Here is a 25,938-nt window from a genome sequence, read left to right on the forward strand (position 1 = left end):
CTCACCCTAATTCCACTCTCTTCTCCATCTCTCTTTCCAAACAGAGAAAGAGAATGAGGGAAAGAAAGTGGAAAGAGACAGAGTAGGGTACAATTCAGCCTCTGTGAAAGAAGAGGTTATCTCAGTGCCACTCTCCTCTCTTGGTCTCTCAGACATTCAAGAGAAAAGGAACAGAGGCCCATTCTCAATATTATTCATGGTCCCATTAAAAAAAAAAAGGTTACTACCTTCTTTCAATGTACAATTACATAATATTTAGCAGTCAAGACTATAAGATAATTTAGGGAAATAGGATTGAGACTTTGGGAATAACATAATACATAAATGTCCTTGTATTCTGATTATCTCTCCTTTTTATTTTCAGGCTCTATGAAAATAGTCATAACAGAATCCTACTGAGTTATCTGTCTGGGTCTTTCTGGTTGACAACTTCCCACACTGTCCATAGGAATGACTCCCAAGGGCCATGTTTTTGTTCCAGGAACAGCTTTCTTTGCCGTGGCAATTAATATGGGAATGGCCCTTCACCTCAAGTAGGGAAATCAAATTACTTTCCTGCTAATTTGTAATTTTTACTGAGAGGTATAGGGAATTAAGCTCTTGGGCCTGTAGGAGACTTCTTTAGCCCATAGAACATATTCCTGCCATGGAAGTCTTTGCAGTTGCAGTGGGCCCTACTCTCTTTGAGGTGTGAACATTTAATTCTTTGGATTGTGTGGATACCCCAGTGTCTTTCTGATAAAAATCACTGAGATTTATGCACCCTCAAATGGTTTCTAGGACTTGCCATTTGTATACTTAATACTGTGACCAGGCCTATATGTATTTTGTGAGTAATCCAATCCTTGTTTCTCTGTTTCTTTTAAGCATTGTAATGCTTAAAATGCCACTTATATTAGTTTATCTTTGTTCTTTATGTTTCTGATTTAGTTGACCCTTTTTCTGTATTTTGTCTGACTGGACATGGGTGGATGGAGTAAAGCAGGCAAATGGGATTGTTGGGTATGATGAAGGACTCTATAGCATCCTCAAATCATACTGTGCTTTGGTGTCATTCCTACATAATGTGTTTGTTATAGTTTTTAGGAACCTATCTCTTGACCAGATAACCGCGTCTATGCGGTCTTTTGAATTTTCAGGAACTTTAAGAACACCCTTTACTATTAGCATCAAAAATAACCATCAAGGGAAGTTTAAAGCTCTTCCCCATAGCATAGCAAAGTTCCAATAAACCCCCATACTTTCAAAAACCTAGCAGAATTCCCATTTCATATTTTCTTTTTAAATTGGTATCAATATGGTATACCTTGTAGTCAAAGGGAAAAGTTATCTCTGTGAGATTCTCTTATAAAATCTTGGAGCCAACCATTCCCCTACACAAAAATTAGTGTTTAGTAACATTTTCCTAAGCCAGAATCATAGTTGCAGAAATGATCAAGGGATTTTCTTGAGAGCAGCTGGGTTTTGATATAGAACAGAAATGTTATATTCATTAAAAATTACTATTAATGCCTATTTTTATAGTTCGCTTAATGCACTGAGGCATTGAAACATAAAAGTTACAGCAAAATCTTGCAAAGATCTTTCAATTCTATTAAAATGATATGAATCTGGAAAGAAAGACGTAAAATTATGTAGACATTCCCGTAACAATAATGGGTGGGGATAGACCTGGATTATTATGAAACTGACATGTGGACAATAGAAAATTCCATTTGGAAACTTCAGATAATTTTTTGACCTTAAAAGTGGGTAATGTTACATAGTAACTCTCCTTTCAGAAGGAAAAGATGTCATTGTCAGTGTAAATTAAAACTGACTCAAAACAACAAAACAGTTCATTCAAACAGCAATTAATTTAAGGATTAGTTACATGTTTGGGGATACTTCTTACTCCCCTTTTTCTCTTCTGGTGAGCCCACCAGCCACTGCAGGAATTGTGCACAGAGGCGAAGGAGATTGGGTAAAATCCTCCTTTATTCTTTCTCAGCCTAATCTACTTTGGAGAACCAAAGATGTAGATATTTAATAGATATTTAATAGAAATTAATCTCTTTCTGTTATTCAGTTTTACAATGCTTCATTCTAATACTGATTACACTGATGTTCTAAGATACGCTGGGAAAATGCTGCTGTAATACAATTTCTTTGCCTCCAGAAATGAAACCTCTTGAGATTGTGCTGGCTTACATAGCTGCTCCAGGTGATTACATCTTTACACAGATGTTAATTACTCTCTGGAGAAAGCTGCCCAAATCGTCATGTGAGTAGAATAATCTTGCAGTGGATACCCAAGAGTGACTTAAGGGCTATTACGGCTATTGTTTTTCACCTTTGTCGAGATCTAAACTCCACTTTGACAAATTTAGGGCAGATAACAACAACTTTATACATGATAGCCCGGCTCATCACCAAAATGGGTTACTAAAAGTGGATACGGACCTTCGCTTTTTAGCCTGTTCCAGAGTTTGGGCCAAACTTCAATGAGACTAAAGACATAGCTATGCCTGGGAATTCTTTTTACAACTTCAGTCAGCCGTTCTCAGACTTTACTGTGTATTAGACTTCCTCTGGGAGATTTAAAAAATACTGAAGCCCTAGCCTCAGTTTGGACCAATTTAATTAGAATCTCTGGAGCAGAACCTAGGGGTCAGTATTTTTTTTAAACTCCACAGGTGATTCCAGTGTGCAGCCAAGGGTTGAGAATCATGGGCTTAGCTGCACTGCCTGATGAACTCAGTCTACCGTCTGGGGTCCCTCAGTGGAGCAGTCACAGAGGGGGCTGCCAATCTGAAGACAAGATGAGCATTCTCTGTAGAACACAAAAGCCCTACAGCATTGTATATTGATGGGTAGAAGTGATAGTTTCAAAAATGGGAACACAGAACAAAGGACTCCCTCCCATCAAAACAAAACACACAAAAAGAGGCAACTTTTAAAGTAAATGTGAAAGAACTAGAAACGACAGATAGACCATTCAATGAATTTATCTTTTAAAGGGACAAGCTACACAGCCATCTACTCATGAGTCTCTCCTGAAAAAATAAAGGAGCAATCACAAATGACCTGTAATAATCATAGCTGGTGCAATTAAATGCTAAAGACTTGTGTTGATGCTTCGCTAATGCTCCAGGACAGAGGGAGACTTCAGGTGGTTGAATTCTTAGAAAAGATCATTAATATCAAAGATTGGGGAATAATACCTGTGAAAGACTACTTTACACTGGCAGGTAGATCATAGAGTGAATCTACTCAAGAGGGAATAAATACAGAGGGAATATGGAAGCAATTTGATGACAGTAATACTAACCTGAGGCAACATGTAAGAAAATCTACACATTTTGATGGATTATAAAGTTTTGTGTCACTTTATGAGTGAAAAAAACCATCAACTTTCTGTGTTTTGCCACCATATGATTCTTAAGAGTCTGTTGGCTTTGTCTTTTGTCTTTACCACATGCGTGGTGCTCTGAATATAGTAGGAATTTAGGAAAATCTTTGCTAAATACAAGAATAAAGAAAACCATCAGACCATATCTAATCCTGATAACTCAGAAAGTTTGGATATCTAAAAGGAATTGTATACTGGACACAGGATATTGTCTTCTCCAAAATAAGTAGTACCAGACTGAATTATTTGAAATTGCCATTTTTATAGGTCAAAATGAGTCAAATAGCAGTTTTATATGGTTCAACAAATGTGCTTCTTTTCTTGTGTTTGCTTTTTAAAGAACTGGTTTTCATAAATGAGCACAGTCCATTTAATTTGAAAGTTCTTCTTTCCAGAAGCTCAATGTTATGGATATACAACCGCTTCTAGAAAAACAAAACTGAGTCCCAGTGGAATAGCTGAATTCTTGACTGGGCACTCACATCAGCAAGCAATATGCAAATTTGCATTACAGGGCCTAATGTCAAAGGCTTAAAATATTCAAGGATGGCTGCCTTGGTGCATCTACCTGATTTCACCAAGAAGGTGGAAAATGATTACTCTGAAGGGAAAATACCAAACCCACAGAAAATAAAAATACAAGCAATTGAATATTACTGTGCTTCCTTACAAGATATACTCTGCCCAAATGATTATGCAGCTCAGTCAGTATTTGGGCACAGCTGCGTGTTCTGATAAGGAATATATTTTTTCCTATGATTATGTGTCCTTTCACAGATTGGGGTCCAGGATAATTTAGGTCCGACAGTTTCATATTCCATTATGAGAAGTAGAGAAATATAAGGCAGGCTAGACTCATTAGATATACAGCTATCGAAGTGGAGAGTTTGGGTTGATGCATGAGGATTTTATTAGCATAGAGTAGCCATCTTGTTGTGCACAAAAAAATGTCAAAGAACAAACGTCAAAGTGTATAGAGGAAACAGAATTTTCTCTTCAGTAATATTAGCACACTGAAGTTTGAGGAAAGGCCCTTAAAAACAGTTCTTAAACAAGGATGCACTGATCTACTTGCTTGCTTCCCACAAGTGTCCAACTGGATGCACATGGTGAGTTGCTACGTATCTCTTGCACATAGACATCTATAGCTCAGCTACTTTACTTAATGCAATGACATGACAACCTAGAAGACCCAAGGCAGTCACAGACATTGGAGATATCACTGCACTGCTCCCCTCCAGTCTCCCTGAAGAGCTGGTCTACGCTCTGTATTTTCTTTTACATTATATTGGATGGTCCAGCTCCTTCAACCAGTAAACTTCAAAGATTTTTAAAATTTTGACACATGGTAAGATACAGATTTATAGCACCACTCATTGCACACAGTGCAAAATATAAGTAAAATATTTCTTAAAGCAGTATTAATTTTCACTAATTTGATGTAACATGTTTTCTATTTAATCATATTCCATTTAAAGTGCTGGTTACAAACCACTAATATGATTCCAGGACCCAAGAATGTGTCACCACCTACTGTTTCAAAAGCATTATTTTAAGTTATATCTTTTTTTTCCTCTTTTCACATCTTTATTTAAATTCTAGCTAGTTAATGTACATGGCAATATTGGTTTCAGGAGTAAAATTCAGTGACTCATTATTTTAAGTTATATCTTAATAAAATCTCTTGCCACTGACAAACTAGAAGTCAAAAGAGTTTGGAAGACCATATCTACCTTGACTGTATGAGATAATGTTGGGAGGGCTCTTTTAAATTATTTCATTAGAGCGCCTGGCTGGGTTGGTCTGTTAAGCATCCAACTCGATTTCAGTTCAGGTCATGATCTCATAGTTCATGAGATCAAGCCCTGCATCGGGCTCTGTGCTGACAGTGAGAAGCCTGCTTGGAATTCTCCCTCTTCCCCACCCCCTCTCTCTCTCTCCTCCCCCCCCTCCCGCACTCATGCTCTTTCTCAAATAAACTTAAAAAAATAAGTTATTGCATATAAAAGACAGTATGCCGGAGAGGTCAGTCACCTTGCCCAATCACATACAGATAGGTGACAGAATTAAGACTCAAGTCCATGCATAACGACTTCTAAACCCTTAAATATTCTAACTTCCACAATGCTTTCCACGTGATAGGTTCTGTTTGTGGCTCTTGGGCATAGGTAAAGAACGAGCTTCCCCTTTCTTTCTTCTATAAATTAATCTTCTCAGGGTGATACTGAGTTGGGAAAAGGCAATAGTATGAGCAGGACAGTGACTGTGGTGAGAAGCTTGGTTCTCAACTTGCCCATGACCCCCAGTCTACATGCAAGGCTCCCAAATAAATGTTTCAGGAAATAATGGCTCTTCATGTAATGACCCTCACTGTGAAATAATCACTTTTTTCTCAAAAAGTAATCACACAGAACCACATCAACTTGGCACAAACATACTTACCCACTAAACAATTCAGCATGATTTTATAAAATCTATAAATATTCAGTGCTTACATGCTACTTAATTTTACAAACAGCACCAAAAATTAGATTAAAAAAACTTGTTAATCTAAGAAAGTGTTCACAGAAAAGGAAAAACTGGATGTCTGAGTTTTTTTAATAACATTTGGGAATCAAAATTATTTTTCTAGAATTTTCTTGGATAAAAATGTCTAATGTATGATTATAGATAAAGGTTGAAAAATCTTTTACATAAAATGATTCCAAATGACTAATTCCTCTCTTTTAATTATAAATCTGTGAAATCCAAGGAAACAATTATCTAGAAGTCCACAATTTTTAAATGTCTACGTTAATTATAATGTTTTTGGCATTGGCTATAGGCCAAAGAGACAGGATATTCTACAAATTTTCTTTCTTTTTAAAAAATGTTTGTTTATGCATTTTGTGAAAGAGAGAGAGAAAGAGAGGACATGCACACACACAAGTGAGCAGCAGAGGGAGAGAATCCTAAACAGGTTCTGTGTTGTCAGTGGAGAGCCCAATGTGGGGCTTGAACTCACAAACCGTAAGATCATGACCTGAGCCAAAATCAAGAGTTGAACACTTAACTGACTGAGCCACTCTACTACAAATTTTCTAAGAAAAAAAGAACACATATTGTTAGTACAGCATATCAAGGATTTGAGTTAGATGTAAGGAAGTTTCTATAAGATCTTGTGAGATTCCTATTTTAGAAAGCTTTTACAAATTGCAAATCTTCCCAGAATTAGGTAACTTCTTAGGACACTGTTCAATATTATGTTTTCCCTCAGATATTTAATTTTGATTATTATTTGAGATTTATTCAAATGGACCAAATATAGTTAAAACTAAAACAGAGCAAAAAGTAAAATCACTCCTAATTCTCACATACCTACTCATAGATTGTTAGGTAAAGATAAAAGCATAGTTTTTCTGAAGTAAAAATGATAGCACAAAAGATCACAAACATGAAATTATTATACCTTAAAAGTAAAGAAAGCATTTACATAAGACCATTTTAGCTTGCTTTGTTTCATTAATTTATTCCTTCAAAGGAATTACTTGTCAAAGAAGTGCTGTCCCTTGCCACTAGCATCTGTTTTGATAGCAGTGAGACTGGGTTGCAGCATGCATACCATATTGCCCCAATGTGGATACAGAAGTTGGATGGATGCTTGAATAACTAGTACATCTTTGTATTTCCCTTCTTTATTACATTTACAGAGTCAAAAGTAGATAAGCTCTTATACCAGCTACCGTTATCAATATCAAGGAGACACAAACCAAAGATATGTGAACAAAATGAAATCTGACATGTCAATAGGAGACAGACAGTTGTAGGAAAGGACCAGATAATTAAATTTAAGAAGGAACCTGAATTTCGGACTTCTTACAATACAGTGTGATATGGCAGACACAGATAAGAGTTTGTACTTAAAAACACATGCAGTTACCAACTTGTATTGTTTTTTCTATTATAGAACAAACAGAACAAAATAACTGTATGGAAAGACAGTATCAACCAGAGAGTTGTGATTTAAATGCCAATGGGTTACTGGATTCATTTTTAAAATCAGGAAAAAACCTGCAATAATAGGAACGTTGTGGCAAATACATTTTATCACATCGCTTATTATCTCTGTGTCAGAGATCATGACCATTTGAGGACAAAGGCGTCCATCTTTGATTTGTTTCTGCCACAGTGCTTGGCATATGGGAGGGTCTCAATAAATGAATGAACAGTTAATACCTACTAACTCTCCTCAGAGGCGGGAAGTGAATGGCAACATTCCCAGTCTACTTAACACATTCACATACATAAGATTATCTTCACATAGTATGCACTGACCCCTCTACAAAATGTGCACAAACCCGGAAACTGATTTTCTGGAATTTAGGTTATTCTTCTGTGAATTTTCTAAGCTTTCCTTGTAATAGTTCTGATTGTCCCATTTCTGATACTTCAATAGATCTGTCTATTCCCCATCCTTAGCTGGTTTAACCCCCCTCCCTTTTATTACTGATTTCCAGCACAGTCCTTGCATCAAATATGTTTATATCTGAACTCTTCTTTCTCAGAGATCTTTCTTTTTCTGAGTCTCATTTATTCTAGACACTTCTTGTTCCTCTGTTTATTGTACTTAACATACTATGGGCAGGCTCCAGCTAGGCTATGAAACACTCAAATGCACTGATCACATTTTATTCATGAAAAATTTTAATGTCTAAATTAGCTCAAGTCACTTAGCAAATGCATTTCAAATAACTTAATCAAATGCCTTCCCCACATGGGGTCACTCAGTAGGCCAAATGATGGTTGTGAGTTTTTAAAAAGGGGTATTATAGTTAGTAAAGAAGAAAACTGCCTTGTAGACAGGAAAACTAAGGAGCCAATAGAGATAATCCTTGTGATATGCGCTAATTTTCCTATCGATATTTGAATTTATAACATTTAGAACCATAGCCCAGACATATAGGTAGATTTTTCACAAGAAACATTTTTAATTTTATCTTGGCTGATAGGTAAGTGATTAATTTTAACATTGTAAAAACGTAGGAAAAAATTGCAGGCCACTGTTCGCATTCCATTTGTAAATTAAAAGACAGAAGAAAACCTAGGTTAATAGCCTACAATTATAAAAATGTATGTGCACATGAAATCATTACACTCATATGAATGTAATTAACTTGCTTGTATTTAGTGCCCATCTTTAGAGTAATTACTATGGTCAGGAAACCATAGTCATGTACTTTAATTCATTCTATATTTTGAAGTAAAAAATGTGAATCAAAAAGGAAAAAAATTTCTGCATGAACAGTGAGGGCAAAAGCTGTGAGGTATTTAAAAGATGAGAAAATCATGGTTAATGAAGATAAAATGGCTATTAGACAGATCTGCTGAATTTAAGTCTATAATAAATATGGCTAAGATCATAATATTCTAGACCTTTTCCCCTCAATATAAAAACAGGAAGTAACTAGAAATTATCCTGTGAGTGTGTGTATGTGTGTCTGTTATTCTCATCTCTAATAAGATGATCGTAACTGCCACCTTAAGTTCTGGGTTTTGATTTTCCTTCACTTCTAAAAGCAGCTAATTGTTAGGTGATACTATAGGTGAATGTATAATTTTGTTATATGACAGAGAGAATGTAAATACACTTTGAGTCAACAGTGGATATATTTTTTGTGTCATCATCCTGTCCTGATTTTAAGTACCATCTACAAGCCAGTGCCTAGTGTAGCAGATACGGATGATTAGCTTCCCAATATAGTCTGGCTTTTTCGTTAATGATGGGACCTCAGCCAGAAGAAAGGACTCATACTTATATCAAGTTTAGGTAATACCTTTTTCCTTTTGCAAGGAAGGGTTTAGGGATGGGCATTCAATATTGCTCTGGACAGGAAGACATTGGGGGAAGTCTATTGGTATTTTTATAGAAAAGATTGTGCTCTCCAATTACAATAGAGAGCTATGTTTTTCAAAAAGTCCTTTTCTGCCACACTCATTCTTTCAGCTACCTGCGCTCTCTGTTGTCGCGTGAGGACATGACAGTTGGATTACTGAATCAATACTGCCAATGTGGGGCATAAGCCAAGTTGGTTTTAATTTGCTACTCAATTTACTTAAGACAAATCTCATCTTGGTGTCTTTGTCTCAGTCTTTTCCCCTGAGGACCACCTCCTATATCTCACTGCTATTTGACATCTCTTGGAAGTCCAGTGAGAATCTCATAACTCCTGTGTAAGTAATAAAATGTTTTTTCTCCTCCCTTAACTGTTCCTGATTGAGTCTTTATCCTCATAATAAATGGCTTCACCAAGTTGTCCAAAACAAAAACGTAGGCTAATTCTTGATTTATTTTTTTCTCTCTTGTTCCCCATAACTAATCCATCAACATGTCTTACAGCTTCAACTCTCAAAATATGTCTCAAGTCTCTACTTCTTACCATTTTCCACATCCATTATTCCACAAGCCTAATTAAAGCCACTAACCTCTAGTAGTTTTCTTGCCTGGGATACTGGAGTAACTTTCTGTTGCTCTTTGCCTGTACTTTTGACATCTAGATAGACCTTCTGCACAAAAACTAAAATGAATTACTTGATTGATTTTTGAGAAGAGAGCATGAGTGAGCCAGGAGCAGAGAGAGAGGCAGAGAGAGTGCGGATCCCCAAATGGAGCTCCACCTCATCTGAAGTGGGACCCAAGCTCACCCAATACAGGGATTGAACTCCTGAACCATGAGATTATGACCTGAGCCGAAATCAGATGCTTAACTGATTGAGCCATGCAGGAGCCCCTATACTGAACTAACTGGCTATTTATTTATTTATTTATTTTTAAACTTAAAACAATTTTTAATGTTTATTTTTGAGAGGGAGAGAGCACGTGAGTGTGAAGGAGCAGAAAGAGAGGGAGACAGAATCTGAAGCAGACTCCAGGCTTCAAGGTGTTCCACAGAGCCCGACAGAGGTTCTGAATTAATGAACCAGGAGCTCATGATCTGAGCTGAAGTAGGATGCTCAACTGACTGAGCCATTCAGGTGCCCCTAGAATGGGCTTTTTAAATTGTTATTTTATGGCATTCATCTGTTGAAGACTCTCTGGAGGCTTCCCATCAGATAGGGTAGAAGATCCAAGTTCCTTATGACTTCCCACAAGACTCTGCATGATTTGGTTACCTCCCAGCTCCTCACCTTCATCTCCAAGCACATCCCTTTTCTTATCCTTCGCTAGCTACTATGTCTCCTCTGTCCACCTTCTTTTTCCCAGAAGACATTGTCAAGATTTCCTCCTTCACATCCTTTGGAGATTTATATAAAGCCACCTTCTCAAAGAGGTTCTGAACAACCTATGTAAATATCACCCTCCTGTAAATGTTACATTCTCACTCCTCCTCTGTGCATATCATTAACATGGTTCATATATTACATGTATATTTATATAAGTCTACACTTAACATGTAGATTTTGTTTATTGTCTGTGTCCCTAATAGAATGTAAGTTCCACGAAGGCAGTAATGTGGCCTATTTTGGTCCCTGCTGAATTTCCCAACCCCAAGTATGCTGCCTGATACACTGAGAAGTGTTTGCTGGATGACTAAATTATTAAGTGACTGAATGAGGATGGTAACAAGTCTGATCTCATGTCTACTTAGAATAGTGCTCTGAACAGTTAATGTTGATTGAATAAATGAACAGTTTCTAATAGGAGGTAGAACATCCTTCCCAGCTCCATTACTGTTTTCATCTGGCAGGATCATTTACAGGCTGGCTCTTATCGAGGATTTTTGCATCTCTGTTCAACTTTTCTTGTGTATATCGAGTTTTGGTGTTTGAATAATGGTGGTCTCATGGAATGGCTTAGGAAGTATTACCTTTGCTCTATATTCTAGACGAGATAGTAGAAGATTGGTACAATTTTTTCCTTAAGGGTCTGGTAAAGTTAATTGGTGAACCTATCAGGGCCTGGTATAGGCTGGCTTTTTAGGGTCCATTTTATACATCCCTATGGAAACTGAATATCAAGTTTCACCTAGTGGTCACTAGGTATAAAGAGTACGAAAGACTCCAGTAAAGTTTTATAGCCCAATAAAAAGAGGCAGCAGGGCCAGGTTTTGTATAGCCTTAATGGTTCTGATACACATGTCTGGTGTAAGTATATAACTAAGTGATATAACAAGGAGTGAGTAAAACAATGAGCCCATGCTCAAGGATCCAGGCTGAAACTGTGTTTATGTTTTCAGTATCTGGATAGAGTTTAATGCTTTCTTTCCGCAGCATATGACCTCACGGGCCCATCAGCCTCAGAACCCTTCTCCTATATGACAGATGCATCTTTTTGCGTAGGGGAAAAAGGACTATGTAAAATAAAAGTATACTTGAGATCATAAACTCATTGAAAGAAATGTCTCAGAAAGGCTGACTCCACATTGGCACTGATAATTAACACAATGCCTTCCCAGTGTCTGTTGAGAAATACTTCCCTGAGCAAAACTGGCTCTAAAAACAGTTCTAGAATATTTTCAACACTGGCAGCATTTCTAAAATCTAAGTTGACTTCAGTGAAGGACAACACTCATTTGGATATAAATTCTAATACATGAGCTTTTTTTAAGACAGGAGGTTTGTTTTTTCATGGTCATGCTTCTAAAATTTCAGTGTTTCTCTATTCTGCATTGTGGCTACTTTTTAATAAGAAATCCAAGCCAGATTAAGGCAGTTTCCACTTATAATCAGAAACTGACAATACTGATGGCATTCTGGGAGGAAAGAAAAATGTATATTTAATCCTTCATGTGTATATGGAAAAACACTCACCATGGTCCAGGATCTTACTAGAGACAAACAAATAGAGAAAGTCAAACAGAATTTATGAACTAAATTTCAGTGTCCATATTGAATAAATGTATAATTAATTTTCACAAAGTAACAAATGTAGATTTAGGACATAAATGGAAAGGATTAATAAGGAAGAGTTACTTTTCCTCTGTTAGGAGAAATCTGAATGTCATTATTATATAAACAAGAAGTTTCACCAAAGGATACAAAAATACAGATTTTGAGAGGAACATGCACCCAGATGGTTACAGCAGCATTATCATTAACAACCAAACTCTAGAGAGAGCCCAAATGTTCATTAACTGACAAATAGATAAAGAGGATATGGTATATATCCATGATGGAATATTACTCAGCCATCAAAAAGAATGAAATCTTGTCATTTGCAAATACCTGTATGGACCTAGAGTGTATTATGCTAAGTAAGATAAGTCAGCGAAAGACAAATACCATATGATTTCACTCACATATGGAATTTAAGAAACAAAACAGATGAACATATGCTGGGGGAAAGAAAGAGGGGAAACACTAGAGACAGTCTTAGAGAACAGACAGGATTGATGAAGGAAAGTGGGTGGGGGGATGGGATAGATGGATTTTGGGCATTGAGTAGGTCACTTGTGATTGAGGAGCATTCAGTATTATATGTAGGTGATGAATCACTGAATTCTACTCTTGAAACCAATATTGTACTGTATGTTAACTACCTAGATTTTAAATAAAAATTAAGAAGAAATTTCAGTACAAGAAACCCAGTAACTTTTACCCTACCTTATAGATACATAATAAATATATTTAACATTTACTTTCTGAACAATAAATAATAGGAAAGGGAATTTTTCAGTCACTACAGTGTATTAGCTAAAACTCTGCAAACATTATTGTAACCAGTAAATTATGTTTCATTAAAAAAAGAAGAAAAACTATTAACTAAAAAAATATTGGGTGGGGAACACAATAGATTTCCCTAAACTGCCAAGTGTTCTAAAGTACCAAAGATCTATAAAGTAAATGGTATATTGGAGATATACAAAAGGAAACTGGAGTAAATGTTTGATAGCAATATAAATTCAACTTTATGATGAACACAGATTATTTTTTATAAATTCAGGTACATGCACATAAATCATCTTCCCTACCCATCAGAGACATTTCTGTCAGTAGTAACACACAAACTTAGATATTTGGTATAAATGCTTTTATCTATATGGAAGAAAGAGGTGGAAAAAAATACTGCCACTTCTATTCATACTATAATGGAATCAGAAAAGACCAGATAAGTATTGGACATGAGTCTACATAAAAATTAGGCAAACTTGCATATAATTTTTAAAATTGTATAGAACTTTCCTTCCTTTTTGATTTTTATTAATTTCTCTTCTTCTCCAAAGTGCTTTTCTAAAGAAAAACACAAGGATGTTAGTAAACAAAACTAGATTAATGTAAAATTTCCTGACTACATACAATTGTTATTGGATGAATACTTTTTGAAATGCTTTCCTTTGTTGTTTTTGGCAGAATCTATAAGTTGAAATTTTGCATCCAAATAAACTTGAAGCATGCCGACCATAAACATATTCAAGCAACAATATTATAAAACTAAATTATAAAATCAAATATTCTTACATTTACTCAAAAGTTAAACAGCAGCAGATTAAAAATCTCTACTATATTTAGAATTAAAAGTTCTAAAGCAACATAAAGAATTCATTATCATGTCCTCCCCTTCACATTAAGGGGGTGTGAAGAATGTGTGCAGAATCACTCATTCCTGGAGGAGTACTTCCTTGGATTCCAAGACAGAGGGACCATTTCTCCTTCTATGTAACATCCAAACAGCTACTAAGCCAGAAGGATTAAACCTAGTCAGTCTCTGTACTCAGCCACCACTTTGACAGGGAGCCATTTGGGGAAGATATTATTTTCCTATAAGATTGTTTTTCATGTTTTCTGTTGCCTGTCTGGAGCATAATAACAAAATCATAAAATAACTTATCATCGCAAAAAAATGTCATGTTGTGCGCATATTTCAGAAAACTGTCAGATTTATTACAATAAGCTTTCCAAGCTCAGCTTCAATATTTATCTGTAAATATGTAAGAGTTAGGAAAATATTTAAAAATGTATCTTTCTGATGTTTGGCCAGAATTGTATTAATAGTTTCATAAAAGATAAATATCTTTATATTTTATAAAATTTCAAGAGCAGATTTTAACATTCCCTTCTGCAAAATATTACATCATCTCATCCACAACTCTTTTCTATAATTTAAACATATTTCTCTTCTTTTGGATCTCAGAATACGTTTCTTAAAATGGCATATATTTACTTCAAATTCTCATTTGATGCTTCTTTTTTCTTTTAACATCCTGAAATTTGTTCTTTTTTACAAAGTTATTTCACAAACCTTAATTTTGTTGTTCCTTCTACATTTTTACTTTTTATTTTCTTCTTTAATTATGGACTTAAATTTGAACTCAGGTCTCCTGTGCAGTGATCATGCCCAGGACTATTCTTGTTATGCTTCCACTTGGATATCTTAGACTATGCTTGTTTTTAACAGCATTTTATTATTGCCTACCAATAAGCTATTATGAACTGAAAACGTCATCTAATTTTCTACATATTTGATAGACTTTTAATTCACTTTTAAATAGTGTATTTCTTTCATAAATGTTTAATGCTTTTTTCTATTAAATTCATTTCTTTATTGTTTCCTAATTTATGATCATCTTAATAAGTACATTAGTTTCAAGAGTTAAGTAGAACAGGAATAATATAATAGTTACATAACACTGGTTTCCTAGGAAGCTATGCGTTTTTAATATCTTGACACATTCTGTCCAGGACATAAAGCATCACAAATATAAAAGTAGGACTATAATTGATTTGTAAATTTCTATCCAATTTAAGAGGTAGAGAAATTATTTATGCACCTTTGTCTTGATAGTTGGTCTTTTTCTAGGAGCTCTTAAGTTTCTGTCCTGGGTAAAGGCACAGTCGTGCTAAACTACCTTGTCCTTATTCTATGTCCTTTTGTCTTCTTCATTCAATAGGGAGATATAAATGATCATAAGTAGTTTGGTAAGAACTTATTTCAATTATCCCAACAATCTTTTCTACTACCTCTATCTCAGCTATTCTATATTTATTAAGTGTGCTGGGCACAGAGATGGCATAGTTTAGCCACTAAATATTTATACAATTTTCACATTATTCTGGAATATTTGAGCAAAATTGGCATTTACACATGTGTATGTCTAAATGTCTGGAGGTGCATTTAAAAAAAATATTTGAGAGAAGGTGAGCAAGCGTGAGTGGGGGAGGGGCAGAGAGCGAGGGAAAGACAGAATCCCAATCAGGCTTCTCTCTGTCAGCGCATAACCCTTTGTGAGGCTCGATCTCATGAACTGTGAGATTATGATTTGAGATGAAATGAAGAGTAGAAGTCCCAACCGACTGAACTACCCAGGTGCCCTTGGATATGTCTTTTGGAATGCACTAGGCTGCATCTGATGACAGTTCAAGAACTAGAAGGACGAACTTAGGAGAGCATACAGATTTCACATCTAAAGTTGGTGTTAAGAATGGCAATACTGTTGCTCACAAAACAAAAGAGAGTAAATGATCAGGACAGTGTCCAGTTTCTACATTTCAGGTCACTTAACTCACTGTCAAAAGGGAACCTCTCTGGTGCCATTAAGTTTTCAAACCTTTGGGGCACCTGGGTGGCTCAGTCGGTTAAGCAGCCGGCTTCGGCTCAGGTCACGATCTCACGGTTTGTGGGTTTGAGCCCCGCGTCAGGCTCTGTGCTGACAGCTAGCTCAGAGCCTGGAGCCTGCTTCAGATTCTGTGTCTCCCTCTCTCTCTGACCCTCCCCTGTTCACACTGTCTCTCTCTGTCTCTCAAAAATAAATAAACAAAAAAATTTAAAAAAAAGTTTTCAAACCTTTGATATATATATAGATATGCTAGCAATGAATTTGGTCTTTAACAATTTTCCATTGATTATGTCTTCTGGTTTAGTGAATCCTAGGATAACCATGTTTCCAAGGCTAAAACATGTACAGCCAGGGTTTCACCAGAATGTAGGGAATATATACTTGGTTACTCAAAATGTTTTAGGAGTGCTGAACTTTAGCCATTTCCTGGGAAGGCATTTATTTTACTCTTGAAAAAATAATTTATGGAAGTATGGAATTTGAGTTTGCTCGTTATTTTCCTTCAACACTTGAAATCTTATTTTTTTTGATTTTCATTTCTTTTTTATATACTATCTGTTCTTATCGATTTTTAAAGGTTTGCATTTTTTTGGTATTGTGTAGCTTTGTTACAATATCTGTGTATGAATTTGTTATTTATCTGGTTTGTGGTTGGGGATGATTCTTTATGGTATTCATATCTTTCTTCAAATACAGAAAATTCTCAGCTATTATCCTACAGTTAACCATCTATAATTCCAAGTAGAACAGTGATGTACTTCTTAATTTTATTCCTACATGTCTCTTAACCTTTCTATATCTTAACACTGCTTATTCTAAACAATTTCTTCAGATATAATTTACAGCCATTCCTATTCTCTAAGGCCATTTCTCTTTTCTTTCTGAAAGGTTTTGTTAAGTTTTTAAATTTGAAAACTACATTTTTCTTTTTGAGTTCCTTTTGCTAATTTATTTTTGTAAATAAATTTGTCCTCCTGTTGGTTTCTTTTTCTAAGTTTTAGGATTCTAGCTTGTGGTGCCAGCTTTGTTAGGTTGAACAGTTCTCATGTGGGGGCCTTATCATTGTTTGTTTAATTGTAAATCATTTTCGGGGTGCTTTTTTAAATTAAGGGGTCCTGTGTGCTCTGGGTCACAAAATTGTTGGTTTCCATTAGTTTGTGTACAATTTTGAGGGGCTCATGCACTGTGAAAAATATAAATTTAAACCCCATACTGGTATATGCCACGGCCGGGTATTTTGATTTGTCACAGCTGAGCGCTCTGTCCCTCATTTCATCTAGATTCCTAGGCAGACAAGCTCTAGTCACTGCCCTGGATCAGTGGGTGCAATTTTCTTGCTGCTTCATCAAAGAGTAGAAAGCTCTGCTTGGGTCTTGAATGTATGTGAGATTTTGAGTTCCAGGTCTTTAATCCATCATTAGATTCTTGATAAGGCACCCACCTCTCCCTGTTCAGTCATGACATTAGCTCTTAGACTTTTTACTTTGTATTCTGCTTTCGAGTTCTCCTCTTTTGACCCTTGAGGATTTTTACACTTTTATTTGTCCTGATCTATATATTTAGAGATATTTACAATAAGATATGTACATATGAATAGGAGTGGTGAGTGCTTCATCTCCGTTTACCAGAATTGTTGATAGAAATTGTGATCAGTGATTAATCTAGATGCATGTAGTAAAATGAGACAATGCTTCAGGTAGTTATGTGTGAATTTTACAGTGTTGGGAAATGGACAGCTTTCCAGAGTTTATTACTATTAGCATCTGAAATAATTTTCTAGCCTTCAATATATCCCTCTGTTGTTTCACATTTTTCTTGGGTTTTTAAAAATATTCTTCCATCTATTTTATACATTTCTTATTTTGATTCTGTTTCTCTATAGGATTATATCAAGTTCTCTCCCATGTTCATGTGAACTATATAGTATTCTTCTGGGTATATGTTCAAAATAGGCATTTAACCACCTATGTGCAGCTAAGCATAACAATTGGGAAAATATATTCAAATAAACAATGAATCAACACTAAAGAAACTAATGAAAGCCACAAAACTTTTATTAAATTACAATAAAAAGTATTTAACTTCTCCATAAAATACTCTATTATGCTGAAATAAGTATCAGCATAAGCAAATGTAAAAATCATTTTTATTATTAAAGTAGTTCTCTATATATTGCTTTTAAATGTTATTAGTTTATTTTCTTAGGTTAATTTTTTTTTTGAGAGAGAGAGGGTGTGTGTGTACACAAATGGGAGAGAGAGAGAGAGAGAGAGAGAGAGAGAGAGAGAGAGGGAATCCCAAGCAGGGCCACACTGTCAGTGCAGAGCCCCAAGCAGGGACTGATTCCATGAACCACAAGATCATGCATAACCTGATCAGAAATCAAGAGTTGGACACTTAACCAGCTGAGCCATCCAGGTGCCCCAAAGGTAACAGTTTATTTTTAAGTGATAATTTAAGGACATTATTTTCAGGATATTGGTTTAATCTCTTCATATATTAAAAATATATACATTCTTAAAAGTTACCATATATTTTCTTATAATCTATATTTTCTGCTTTATATCCAATATCTTTGAATAAGTCATTTTCTTTTCTATTACCACAGTGAATCCTCTGAAATCTATTGTTTTTGTATGCATAAAATCCTGATTAAATTTAAAAGTGGCTACTCTAACTTAACCCATACCAAAGTCACTTTGCCAAGAAGAACAATGGAACACAAAGACTTATTCTCCTGTGTCCCAGAATAGGACACTTAGTCACTAGAAAATATAATTAAGAAAAATTTCAGGTTCAGAAAAGATGCTTTCTGTGAATTGAGTTGTAAGGTATTTGATTCCATAATGGCTACATAATGTAGCTATCCTGGCATTATTTGGGCCCAGCTATGTTGATTAGATTTCTCAGGCAACACAGCTTGATCTCATATGTAAATTTAGGCATTTCTTTGTCCTTCCCATTTAAGGAGACATAAAGCCTTGAAAGAGTTAAAGTAAGTGGATCAGATTTTTTTCTTTAGTGCACAGTTGACAAGAGTAAGAATCAATGAGATTAAATTAAAGAGTAGGTTCATTGGAAAAAACTTGGAGGAAAAATGTACAGAAAAATATTATTTGAGTTACTGAATAACCAATATTTTAGTGGGTCAGAGTATTTGTGTATTTGTTCTTTGATAAGGGTCTACCTCTCTACTAATGTGGAATCACTATGAGAACAGAAGCCTGGACCTAAGACTTTGTTTAATAAATAAACATATGAACTCAGACTCCATGATGGACAAGGTTTGTTGGGCCAAGGAAGAGTAGAAGACAAAGACATATTAATTGGAAACCTAAATGTAGAGGCCATCGAATGGTTTATACATGAAGATAACAGATGTTATGGTAATGGTGAAGCAGTTATGAAGTATCATTTCAAAAGGGAATGGGGGAGAAAAGCATTTGGGAAACACACACAAGGTTGGGTAGTGATGTCATTGTCATCTTAATAAGCCCAGGTTTTCATAATAGTTTTTGAAAGATGCAAAATAGGGATTGAGATAACTCAGCACAGGTGCTGACTATCCTGACTCGCCTTTGAATGTTGTCAATGCTCCATCTTATCCTTTGTTCTTTTTTCTTAGGAATGGAATGGAAAGGAGAGGTTATTTTATTTTTAAAAACCCCTTAAACAACTTTCTTCCATGAAAAATAGACTGCCCCCCAACCCAGTAGAATATTCAGAGTATAGTGGGATTTGAGAAACTTACATGATGAATTCTCTTATGCTTCAATCTAAATAATAATACTAGTAGAGCTTCTAGAAACTTTTCTTCTAGATATTTTATGTTGCTCAAAAGTTTTGAGTGGATAAAGAATTATAGGCCCTTTTTTCAGGATGGCTTCCTAACTTTTTTTCTTCTATACTGCAAATTAGCCTAGTATTCAGGCTAAGAGCAAACAAGAGATATTATATATTACAAGCCTTTATTTTGAAACTACTATTTTTTATTTAAATGGAGAATTTTAGTAATGAGAAAATATTCTGCTTTCCTCCTCTAATACTTGTTCTTATGGTTAAATGGAAGTAAAGGGGGAGTCTACCCTGGGGCTTCTAAAGCCTTGACATACAAAGAATAGGGAAGAAATAAGATAAATACACCCCTATTTGCGCCTTTTCCCTGGATTATTCATACTCCTGGTCCTCTGTCCCCAGAGAGAGTAGTGCCTATGTTCTCAAACCATTCAAATTTAATGAATAAAAAAATTACAAAGTGGGTATAAATAAATATTTGGTAAATTAAAGGAATAAATGCAGAACAATAAATTGGGTCCACTTGGTTCTAAACTTTTTGAAAGACACAGAGAGTGGAGTTCCTTAGAAAGCAGAGTTCAGTAAAACCTTGGGTAGTAGTTGAGTAATTCAGAAAAAAAAAAAAAAAGCCATTGATAGAAGGCTGTGAGCCTTACCAGTTCTCTCTTCCCATCATTCCTTCTGGCTCACTGAATTGAGCATTCATGCTCTCTGTCTCTGCTTTTTGTTCTAATGTTTATTTATATATTTTTGAGAGAGGGAGCATGCGTGAGAGCAAGCAGGAGGGGGGGCAGAGAGAGAATCCCAAGCAGGCTCTATGCTGCCAGTGCAGAGCCTGATGCAGGTCTCAAACCTGCAAATAGCAAGATCATAACCTGAGCCAAAATCGAGAGTCAGATGTTTAACTGACCAAACCGCCCAGGTGCCCCTCTTTGTCTCTGCTTAAACTTTGCCTCTGTTCATCTGCTGTGTAAATGAATGTATAACTACTATATGTATGTATTCATTTAAAATCAATGAATACACCTGTTCCCCTGAGTTACAAACATAACCATGAATGGCTATCCTCTCTATTCAATAGCTGCTTAGGGACCTGTACTTGAGACCATTTTGCCTCTCATGCTCTAGCTCTACCCAACGTTTCTTACTTCCATTACCTTTTCCTCTGTTTCAGGAGAATAAGGCTCGTGTCATCACCATTTTCTCTTGTTTTAGGAAAAAAGTTTTCTGAAATTTGCTTTCAATTTCTAACTTAGTCAAATTTTCTTTCCTTTAGAGCTTTTACTCAAAGTGAATAAGATTTTCAAAACTATGTTAGTGAATTGGTTTAATGTTTTGGAATCATAGTGTATTGTTTTGTTTTCTACTATTTTTCAATTCAAAGTTCTTTTTATACAAATCATGATTTGACTATAACCTTGTGGATTTCTAAAAAATTAAATCTGAACATCTAACAACATTTACAGCATTGTTTTTGTGTGAAAATGATGTTAGAGTCCTAAATATTTAACTTACAAATTAAGGTTTTGAAGCACAATCTTCTCAAAATTAGTATCTGCTCAAGTTGTAAATGTGATCTTGAAAACTAGCTGAAAACCAGGGTGCTGGGAGGCTCAATGGGTTAAACATCTGACTCTTGACTTCAGCTTAGGTAATGATCTCATGGTTGGTGGGTTTGAACCCTGCATTGGGCTCCTCTCTCCTGTCTCTCTCAAAATAAGTAAATAAACTTAAAATCTAGCTGAAGATAAATAATATTTTTATGTATAGAAGGATTCTTATGAATGGGGGAAACAATTTAAATTATCCAATCATTTTATGACATGTTTGTAAACTAAGTTTACCTGAAAGATTTTGAGAGAACTTGAAAGCCACCTAATGATTGTGGCTTTTTTTTTTTTTCTTTTATACCCTTGTCTCAGTGGAGTCTACTATATAGGAAGCAAGAATTAATTTTATTGCTCAAACATTCTCTGTCCTTTTCTTATTGGTTCTAATGTTGCTTTCTGCTCTCATCCCATGGCAGAGATAACCGTAGCTCTGTCTTTTCATGGCTCAGAAGACAATTCTTTGTCCTCAACCTCCACTTAACTGTCTCCTTACTTTGGAAGTAGTCATATTAAGGTGGCAAGCAAGGTATGTTTGCACCAAAAATTATGAGAAAATTCTATTATGAAAATGAGACAAGATAGAAATGTTCACTTGTGAATAAATGGGGAACCCTCAACCCAAAAGGTTTAACTTACTTGCATCAATAAATTGTCTTTTGAAAGTTCAATACCCACTGGAATTGGCTCAATGGAAACCATAACAAAAGACATGTTGGCATTCTTAACGAAGTGGTGCTTATTCAACTTATCTAATGTTGAAAGAATAACTTGTTACTTAGAAAGCTTTGTAAGATTTCCTTTCAGCTGTTTCCTTGCTTTCAGATTGTAGAGTAGTGGTTCTTAAACTTTGGAGTTGATTAGAACCAGCATTTTAAATATATATATATATATATATATATATATATATATATATATATATATATCTCAGATGACTCCAGAGCCTGCTCCTAAAGATTTTTACTTGTTTCTGTAGGTTGGCTTCCGGCTATATTTTGAGATTTCTCTTAAAGTAATTATTCATATAAGGCATTAAAACAAAACAACTGTTTTATCAACTCCATGGTAAGAACCATGCTGCCAGAAAATCAGCAAATGACCTTCATTATGAAGTTATTGAAATAACCATTATACATTAGCACTGTGACAATTCTTTCCCAGGAAACTGAAGTACTTTTGATTCTGGGTGTATACCTTTTCAGAGCCACTTTGTTCTTAAGAGTCCACGTAAGGAAATTATAAGAATTAGAGCAAAAAAAAAGTATGTTTCAATAACCGTTGTGATCCTACCCTGAAGTCTCATATTTCATGAGAGACAGGAGAAACTTCTGGTATTGAGTCAGTTCATTCTGAAAAGGTGAAGATCTTATAATTTATTTAACAAGTCCATGAATTTATAAGAGTTTGCTTCTATGTAATTTTAGTATTGGTGACCTATTGTAACCAACCTCCTGAGGAAAACTGAGTAAAGAGGCAATATCTTTAGTGAAATAAAGTCTGGAAGACACAGTCTCATACTCTTAACATTCCTTCTCCTGTATTTGATGAGAATAATGGGAAAGGCAATTCTTAAGGAATTCAGAACTTCAGTAACACAGGCCTCCAAACAATGACTAGTGAGATAATTTAATTACTTGGATTTACTTCACAGATTTGTGTTTATGCCTAGTGACAGTGTGTTAGAAATGACTTAGACCAAAGAAGCAATTTGATTGGTTAATGAAGAGTCTAAGAATGATAATTGAATTTGATGGAATTCATTAGTTAAGACATTCAAGCATATAGTCTACAACCCCAATTATGTACTCTAACATATGTAATAGTCACAATGTGATCCATGTACTTCATTGTTGAATCAGGCACATATGAAAGAGGAAGACAGTATGGCACCAAGAAATACCAGCTTGACACAAATCTTGCCTCCACACTCATTCCCTTCCCCAATACTATTTCTGAGAGATCATCTGTACAGCAGGGCACAAAAGCACAGAGGCAGATGTCACAGCATATTCTTTTAGAATGCAAGGCTGCTCAAGATCATCTACAGATAATGAACCATGACAATTTCAGATGTGATGAAGTACAAAATGAGAGAAAGCACACATGTTATATAAGTGGCCAGCGCCCCGTCAAGTAAACTAGCACTTGAAGAGCATGAGTACTAATAATAATTTGGAAGATGTGAAAAATACTAATATTTCCTTTAATATCATAGGACACTTTTAAAAGTAAGAAATACAGCCCTTCAATCTTCTATACAAATGTGTTTCCCCCATGAGATATGCACAGGGACAGAGGGATGCATCAACAAAACCTATCAAAGTTCTATTTTTTCCATATACCTTAATGAGGCGGTTGTAACACAATGTCGAGGAATGCAGCAATAGGCAATGAACAGTCTTCCAATCTCAATCCAAGCGTTTGTCACTCCAGCTCTTGCTGGTTCTCGTTTTCCTGTTTTCCCTTGAGAGAGAAAATAATAGAAATAATCTATGAAAATGCTGGCTTGCAACTCTGCACTTGCCTCTACTCCTGACTGGGGACATAGACTTGTGCTTATGTAGCTCATTCATTATTCACGCTCCACTGTGGCTTCCTCAGTTCCTGCTTGGGCTAGGTGCTTCAGGCTAAGAACCAATAAGTATGAATCATGCTGACATAAAGAAAAATCTAGAAGAATAAATGTTTCGAGAAAGCAAGTTTTTCTTTCTTTCTTTCTTTTTTTTTTTTTTTTGCATTTCTTCTGACACATTCTGTTCAGTGGCATTGGTGTATTGAGGAGAAATAGCTTGGGCTGCCACTGAGGAGCCCAGTGGAATTACCAACCGCAGGGAATTATCTCTAAGCAATTCACACTTTGTTTTGCTAACAAGACTCCTTGTTAGGATACTGGAGTGCTATCCTTCTCTGGCAATGTTCCCCCACCTTTCAGAATTATTGAAAAGCTAACTGAATCTATTTTGATTTGTGAATCTCTTTGTAAGCACCAGCAGCTGCGGCAGTGCTAATAAAAAGGGAAAACATTGCTATTTACCTAGGAAGGACACTGAAATACTGCACAAGCCCGGATGTGGCAGAGCTCTATGCAATGTTTTAATAATTCCCTTCCTTCCTTGCTTTGTTCTTTCCTCCCTCCCTTTCAACCCTATTTCCTTTTACTTTTTCTTTCATACACCTCTATTGCATTTATCTATTCTTTGCTATAGAGCAACCTATTATCTCATATTTCAGATCATTAAATAATGACTTTAGAATATGAGATCTCAAAATACTTAGTGAAGGAGCATAATCCTTTCACATCCGTGGAGACACAGGTAGGGAGCCGCTGTTATCAGCTGAATCTTCTAGTCCCAATTAAGAAGGGAGGCTTTGCAGATTCCAGTGGCTCTGATAACCAATCAGACCATTCTGCTCCCTTTACAGTTTGGGTTTCAATTCTCCTGAGGAAGCTAACATGGCAACACCCTGTGATTTGAGGATTCAAGTTTTCCTACTACAAGAGAAATGAATACACAGTCCCCTGCAGCTTTCATTATATTCTGAATAGAATTTTCTAGTTCCTCAGCAGTCATTAAGGAGTCCGATTGCCAACTAATGGACCCGAATGGTTCTGGCATAAATCCACGTAAGAAAATCTGAAGATTCATTGGGTTTGGGAAAACCTTTAGTCCTTGGGTTGAAGGAATAGATGCTGCATAAGAGAGGATTATTTCCTGAGTGGCTCCTGAGTTCCATTTTTCTTGGCAGGGATGACACGGGATGTATATTCCAGCTCAGGCTGTTTCCAATACAAGTACTTATTTATTATCTGTGATTTACTCAGCGAATATTAGTTGAGTGTTTATTATGAAACTTCTTTTTTTTGCCAGGTCTTAGGGATAAAAATATAAAAGATAGTTTCTTGCCTTTGAAAGACATATTAGGAATTAAAACAGTTTATCACTATAAGTTGATCAGTGCCACAATGGAAATTTAGAGTATGCTAGATGCTAAAGAAAGATTCTCCCCATTCTAAAGGAGAATTCTAATTTTTCATATAAGAAATATTCTCAACACTGTGTGTTTATGCTAATGTGTGTGTGTGTGCCCTTCAGAGTGCTAGGCATGAGGTGATCAAATGGTCAAGTCCTGGAATTGTTTAACGATTTACACAGTGGTGGCTTTTCACAACTGGATGTTTTTTCAACAATAATTCCAAGAAAAAAAAGTGTTTTTTCCCAACTAGAAAGCATTGAAAACCTTTCTCCCATAGTTACAGAACCCAGGAAGCATTTGATTCCTTAGAGAACATGGCCACCAGAGTCATTTTCTACATGTTGTAGAGCATACAGGAGTTAGCAATATACACCCAGTCTGGAAGCCAAATAGCAAAGATTAAAAACCATCTGTCATTGAGACTATGAGCCTGCAAGCAAGTAAGCAGCAGACTTCCAGCAGAGTCTGGGGCAGGAACAGTGTGTGACACATATTTAAAAACAAAAGATTCGACCAGAACCATTTGCTCAGTCACAGGGTTTCAGAAATACCACCAACCCTCAGCAGAACCCACTTTGCCACATGTTATATAAAACCATGCATTGTAAACCAGAGATATCTTTTTATGGCAATTCACTCT

At 35.7% G+C, this 25,938-nt stretch overlaps 1 protein-coding gene across 2 annotated transcripts in view; it reads right to left on the bottom strand.

The window, feature by feature from the left end:
* The window catches only part of SYT1 (synaptotagmin 1), a 533,656-nt gene that overhangs the window by 396,306 nt on the left and 111,412 nt on the right, over positions 1–25,938 (bottom strand). For both annotated transcript variants that reach the window (XM_029954928.1, XM_029954926.1), the window contains exon 2: positions 23,666–23,786. The gene's annotated coding sequence lies outside the window, so the exon portion shown is untranslated. The remainder of the gene's footprint in view (positions 1–23,665; positions 23,787–25,938) is intronic.

Source organism: Suricata suricatta, chromosome 10 (genome assembly GCF_006229205.1).
Source record: "Suricata suricatta isolate VVHF042 chromosome 10, meerkat_22Aug2017_6uvM2_HiC, whole genome shotgun sequence".
NCBI lineage: Eukaryota > Metazoa > Chordata > Mammalia > Carnivora > Herpestidae > Suricata > Suricata suricatta.